Source organism: Capsicum annuum, chromosome 2 (genome assembly GCF_002878395.1).
Source record: "Capsicum annuum cultivar UCD-10X-F1 chromosome 2, UCD10Xv1.1, whole genome shotgun sequence".
Classification (NCBI taxonomy): domain Eukaryota; kingdom Viridiplantae; phylum Streptophyta; class Magnoliopsida; order Solanales; family Solanaceae; genus Capsicum; species Capsicum annuum.
This window is the reverse complement of record NC_061112.1, coordinates 17,576,236-17,583,355: the sequence shown is the minus strand read 5'-3', so window position 1 is coordinate 17,583,355 and position 7,120 is coordinate 17,576,236. Positions and strand designations below refer to the sequence as shown.

General features: G+C 34.6%; 1 non-coding gene across 1 annotated transcript; it reads right to left on the bottom strand.

The window, feature by feature from the left end:
* Nucleotides 1-5,312: 5,312 nt before the first annotated feature.
* LOC124896383 lies at nucleotides 5,313-5,419 on the bottom strand. Its single transcript, XR_007052745.1, has one exon. It is a non-coding gene; the product is annotated as a small nucleolar RNA R71 (small nucleolar RNA).
* Nucleotides 5,420-7,120: the final 1,701 nt, after the last annotated feature.

The window sequence follows — 7,120 nt, the reverse complement described above, 5'->3', positions numbered from 1 at the left end:
ATCCTCATTAATTGTATCAATCATAGAAACCACTAGCATATCTTTTGGATGCTTCATGGATTAGTATACATTGAAGATTACATGTTTATTATTCAGTCTAAATTTTATCTACTCAGACTCTATATCAACCAATGCACATCCAGTCGCAAAAAATAGTCTTTCCAAAATAATGGGAACCTCCAAGTCAACCTTTCAGTTAAGGATGATGAAATCAAACAAAAATAAAGGATGCCATCTTCACTAAAACATCATCGTAGACTTCCATGGGCTTCTTCATAGTACAATCTACCATTAGAAATCTCATCAAAGTCTTTTGGGGAGACCTCAACCTCAATTAGCTATATACTATTGCAGCATCAAATTAGTGCTAACACCTAAATCACATATATCTTTTGCAAAAGACCTAATTTTGAATGGAATCGCGAAAGCTCTAGAATATTCCTTTTTCTCAACCAAAGAAGGGGAAACTATTTCAATGGTGCACATTATTCATAAGTTGTTACCAACTCTTTCAAAAACATTATGTAACCCATTATTTGTTCAAAATCCTAAATAAGAGAGATATTGACATACAACTCTTTTAATATGGATTTGAACTTTTGATACTTTCCCTCTTCAACTTTCCTTTTTAGTCTTTGTAGAAAAGAAAGAGAGGTCGTAGGATGGGAATCAATGCTTTTGTGACATCCTTTTCCTTTTTTTTTGGTCTCCTTAGCCTCTTTTTCATCAACTAGAGGCTTTTTAGGTGCATTCTCATTAATAACCAAATTTTTAGGTTCAATCTTTTTTATCATCGACAATTACCATTTCTACCTCATTCTCAACAACCACAGGCATAGGTGGCTCAATGGTTATCTTTTAAATCATTGTAGTAATAGACAAGAAATGATCATTATTCTTGGGTTTTTGGATGGTGCTTACTAGAAGTGTACCTTGTTGATATTGATTAAGTGTGGTGGAAATTTGGCCAAATTGCTGCTCAATTTTTTTAATAGCAATAGTATGTGATTTAGCCTTCTGACTTATTCACAAAATATCTGCCCTAATTTTCTTAAGATAGTCTTTCATTTTCTCTTCCCTTTTCACAACTTCTACAAGCATGTCTTCAATCATTAAGGTTCTTAAACTTGTATAAACATAAAGGCCATTTTTATCATTTTAGTCATCCTTTCTTACCCAATAACCATCTCGATCCCTACTCCTATATCGATACCCAAACCTATTGTAGTTGTTATCTTCATAATAGTTTTAACCTTGATTATCTTGGCTAAGGTTGTAGTTGTCTTAATTAGACCCTTCATCATTGGCTCGAAACTCACCACCTGATTGTCTTACTTATCCTCCTCCTTAGAATCTAAATCATCATGACTAGTGCCTTACGTTAGAAACTAATCATATTCACCTTTTTTCTACCATTATTGCAAACTACTTATTGAACAAGCTATGCTCTGTTCTCAATTATGACACCTCTTAAGCAACTAATTCATCTAGTTCTTTTTACTCTATAGACATGCTAATCATACAAGTGCCTACGAGCACGTCTGCATCTCGAGTATGTCAGCCCTAATTGGTTTTAGTGATTCAATTTAGAATCTCAAAAGCCTGATCACAATGTAATCTCATGAATTCCTCACCAATAAGTGTTTGATATAGCCTTCATGTTGGAATTCAAAGCTCTATATAAGATTTTAAGTAAATTATGTCTCGATATTTTGTAGTTAGGGATATTCTATAGCTTATTCTTAAACCTCAACCAGTCCTCATATAACACCTCCAAATGCAGCTACCTAAAGTTATATATCTCATCTTTAAATTGAAACCTCCTAAAAGGTGGGAAAAATCTATCCTAGAACTGATTCCTTAACTCATTCCAAGTAGTAATGGATCTATTTGGCAGCTCTATTAACCATAATATAGAACCCTTGATTAGAGAGAAAGAAAATAATCATAATCTAATCACATCTTGACTTACTCCAAATAGATTAAAAGAATTGTAAATCCCTACAAGGTTTATCATGTGCATATTTACATCAGGTAGTAGAAGGCCCATGAATACCTCCATCAAGTTCAATAGTTGTATCAAAGCACTAGTGATGTGAAACTTAGTGCTTAGAGTCAATTTTGATAGAAGGAAAGTACCTATTTCAACCAGCTCTAGAAAATCTTAGTCAACTTCTTCAATATTGTAATGGTCTTTGCATTATCATAATAGGAAAGATATTGTTATAGAGGTTGATACCCCCTATACATTCCCTATCTTTCTTTGTTACCAAGTGTGGCTAGATGGTCAACATCAACTTATCTAGCCCTTTTTCCCTGAGCTGCTCACCTTGCAGTTTCTTACGTAGCATTGGCCTCAACCATCAAATGAGTAGTAGTTTTCTCTGTAGTTTTCTAAAGCCCAGGCTGATGTCCTGGCTGATTTAGTATTCCTGCATCATCAACTCCCTTGTTTGATCTCCTTGATTATGAACTCCTTCATTCATTATCCTTTTATTAGCTTTGAGAGTTCTCTCAAGTTCCATATCAAGTGGAATCAAGGGATTGCCTTTGTGCTGCATATTGTTCATACATTGGTATGTACCCTAGAAATAGTAGAAAAGTAAATCAAGAAACAAAACCAATAGCTCGACAAACACAATCAATCAACTCCCTAATCATATACCCTAAAAATGATGCCAAAATTGATGCGCTCAAGTTACACCTTTGAACAAAGTATAAAGCGGTTATTGATCAAATATAGAACCAACTAAGTTGGGGTCAATCCCACAAGAAATAGATCTAAATCCTAATCAAGATATTGTCTATGCAATCAATAACGCTCTCCAAAACAAAGTGTTTTGTAAATATGATTTTGATAGTAATAGTTGTTGATTTTGTTAGATTTATAATAAAAAAAAGAGAAGCATTAGGGTTGTGTTCCCCCATATCTTCATAACTCTAATAACGCTCAACTTACACATTAATTTAAGTGCAAAGTAGTCGTCATCCACATATTTACCAAACTTTAGAATAGGAGTCGAATCCACGAGAAACAATGTCAGGGGCGAACAAATTTATCTAAAATAATAGATACAAGTTAAATTCAAACGAATTGTAAAAAAAAGATAAAATGGGGGAGATAGTTTCCTACACTAATATTTCTTTTTGGGATTTTCAAGTATAAATTCGGGGCTACAAATAATTTGAGTTTTGACAATTATGCACGGATCTTGGGATTATGCATACTAAGGGAGTGACATGTGGGAGTTAGTCATCAACATCGATTTAGTAATTCAAGTATGGGTAGGCTTGGTTATAGATTTTGATGCTAGTCTCTCAATAAAAAACCAAACTTTCACCTATTGATTCTTTCGAATACCTAATAGGTGTGTTCAACAATTAATAACCACAACCTCAATCTAGGCATCCCTAATTCTAGGATGACACCTAAGGCATAGTTTACCTCATTTTCTGTACCTTAGAAAATTATTCTTCTGCAACTTCTAGTGCATCGACACGATGTCAATGCGTCGCATTGATTCTTAAAGTTTTGACACTTAGCTAAATTTTTAGGAGCAAATTTCAGTGGCACGATGCGATGTCAATGCATCGCATCGTGTAATGAAGACCATGACTTATTATGATTTTTAAAGGTAAATTCCAGTGTATCAACGCGATGTTGACGCGATGCATTGGCTTTGTTTATGCGATTATCGGCACATCGCATCAAGGCTTCACATCTGGAAAAACTTTCCCAAGTATAAATGGAACATGTGATCACAATTCCAGACACTTTTTTACAAGCATCGCAGCGGCGGAAAAGCATAGAATTCTTCTTTTAGGGTTCTTATTATTTCTTTTGAACTTCTTCACTTCAAGACTAATTTTGAGTATGATTAATTACTTGATTTGGAGGTTTAATTCAAACATGAGTGTCTAAATACCCTTATTCTGGGGTTGAGGTCAAGAACATAATTACTCTTTGATATTCTTGATAGTATTTTCTTTTTGGATTATCACTTGGGTTGTTCTTAATTTCTGAAGCTTACTATTTTAATGCTTGGACGCCATTAAAAAAAATTATATTTCTATGTGAATCTGAGAGAAGAATCGTAGATTAGAACGAAGAAATTAAGGAGCAAGGTTCTTATACTTTTATAAAATAAGGGGTTTGAATTAGCATCTAGGATAGGGATATACCTAGAAGCCTTGTTTGATTATATTGCTAGAAGATTAATTGATGAATCTAGAAGAATTATTGTATCTCACGGGATTTTTAGCTGCAATATTCAATAGATAAAAGATTTTAGGTTGGGAGATCAAGACTGTTGCCTAAACCTTAGGAACCAATAACCCGATAACCAATTAGACTACTATAAGAATAGAGATTTGTATGATCGTTTGAGAAGCCTCAACCCTGGAATTCTTATCATTACTATTTACAACTATTGCTTGCTTTACTCTAGTCATAAAATTTTATTTCTTGTTTATTAATTTATATTTTTATTCTCTATTTCAAAATTATCTTGATACTATTCAACACCTAATACTTTTTGTCTGAAACTAAAAGTTGGTTAAATTTTTAGTTGTTTAGTCCTCGTGGGAACTATATCTGATTGTCTAAATCACTATGTTACTTGAATGACCATATGCACTTGCGTGTGAGTCTGAGTCACAAAAAGTTTTTAGAGTCATTGCTGGGGACTAATATAATTAGTTAATTGCTAAATTCTTGGTTTTGATACTAAGTTTAGGTGTGAAAAAATTGATTTTAGTGGCTGAATTTTTGTAGATTTAGCTGAATCCAGGATTGGCAAGAGATAAAGAACTAGTAGAGCCTTTTGCAAAATTAGAGAAAATGTTTCAACAAAGGTGAAGAATGGTTGAACAACAAAATGAACCGATTGATCCAAATGTCGGGAATGTTCCACCTCCTATCATTTCTTTATTCCTACTCAACAAGCTTCTAGACCTATTAATTAGGTGGCAATCACACTCACAAACCATGTGACGAGCAGTATTCTAAGGCCCAAACTAGGAAGTCAATTTGAATTAAAGCAGAATATGGTGCAATTGCTAAATTCAGTGGGGGAATTTAAGGGCCTTTCACACGAAGATCCACAACAGCATATATAGACTTCTTGGAAATCGGTGATACATGCATTCCTAAGTGGGTGAATCCTGATTATGTTAGGTTGACACTCTTTCCTTTCTCTCTAATGGGGAAAGCAAAAAAGTGGTTACATGCTAAACCACCACTCTCCATCAATATATGAGAAAATCTAGCTCAGAAGTTTCTTGTTCAATTTATTCCATTAGGGAAGACGGCACGCTTGAGGAGTGAAATCTTAAGTTTTAGATAGAAAGATAGAGAGAATATCTACCAAGCTTGGGCGATATTTAAGGTTATACTCAAAAATTTCCCTTACCATCATCAATCAAATGATGTTCTTGTGCATACTTTCATAAAAGGATTGGAGCCAAACAACAAGATTCTCTTGGATTCAGCAGCAAGTGGATAGGCTCTTAAGAAGACATATGAAGAATTATACACACTATTGAATCGGATTTCACAAGGGAACCCTAACTGGCATGCAGTCTCGAGGAGTACTCCTCAAAAGGTTGCAGGGGTATTAGATGTAGATCAATTCACTGCATTATAGGCACAGATCGCAACCATGCAAAATCATATGATTACTCAGCTTAATAGCATAAAGTTAGGTGTTACTCAACCAATAGCTACAACGAATGCAGTCCAATAGGCAAATTCTTGATGTGAGGTTTGCAGAAGTGGTAAGCATGTAACTGATGCTTGCACGGCTAATTTTGATTCTATGAACTATGTAGGGAGTGAAAATAGGCAAGTACAACAAAATTTTGGTAATACTTATAATCCCAACTGGAAGAACCATCCCAATTTCTCATGGGGTAAAAATCAGGCGCAGAATGCAAATTAGTACAAGGGACAAGTGCAACCAAATCCACAACCAACGTAGAATACTCAAGTGACTACTCAATCTAGCAATATGTAGAAATTGATGAATCAGTTTATGGCTCAACAAGCATAATTTGCAACTAAAATTAAAACTTAACAGGCATAATTTATAGCTGAGTTAAGAAGTCAATAATTGCTTATGAGAAATATAGAATTGTAGTTGGGTCAATTGTAGGGGCACAAAATACAAGACCTCAAAGAGTATTACCTAGCAATAAAGAAACAAATCCCAAGAAGGTAAAGATAGTTACAATAAAGAGGGGGATAAAAACTAAGGAGATAGTTAAGGAGCAGGTTAGTCCCACAATTATTGATGAAAATACTGAAGATAATGCAGAGAAAGAAATAAAAAAAAGCAGCAAGTGATGAAATTCATGTGGACTAGAAGACTCTCCCCTTACCCTTTTGTCAAAGGTCAAGAAAGCATCAAGAGAAGTCAAGTTACAAGAAGTTCTTAGATCTTCTAAAGCAGGTTAACGTGAATCACCTTCTTGTTGATATTCTTCAAAGTATTCCAAAATATGCAAAATATTTGAAGGATATAGTTGCAAATAACAATCGGTGGACCGAGTATGCTACAACTGCACTTACTCTAGAGTGCACGTCCAAGATTCAAAAAAAATTACCCACGAAGCTTAACGATCTGAGTAGTTTCACCATGTAGATTACCATTGGATAGACCATTTGTGTACGTGGATTGTGTGACTTGGGAGATAGCATAAATCTTATGCCTCCATCATGGTACCAAAATATGGGTCTTGGGAGTCCCAAATCCACTACTATTATTTTATAGCTGGCGCATAGTTCACTTGCCAGGCCAGATGGTATTATCGAGGATGTTTTGGTGCAAGTAAGATCTTTAATCTTTCTAGTGTATTTTGTAATTCTTGAATTTGAGGTTGATCTTGTGGTTCCATTTATGTTAGGATAACCCCTCTTTGCAATGGGACAGTAACTAATTGATGTAGCAGAAGGAAAATAACAATGCGAGCGCATGATAAAGTAGAAGTCTTTGATGTGTACAAGGCGCTGAAACTGCCAGCTATATATGAGAAGTTTTCATCTATACCGGTTATTGACCTTGCTTTGAATTTGCAGTTGTTGTTTTTTGATGATCCATTAGAGTAAGATTTGTTGGTTTAT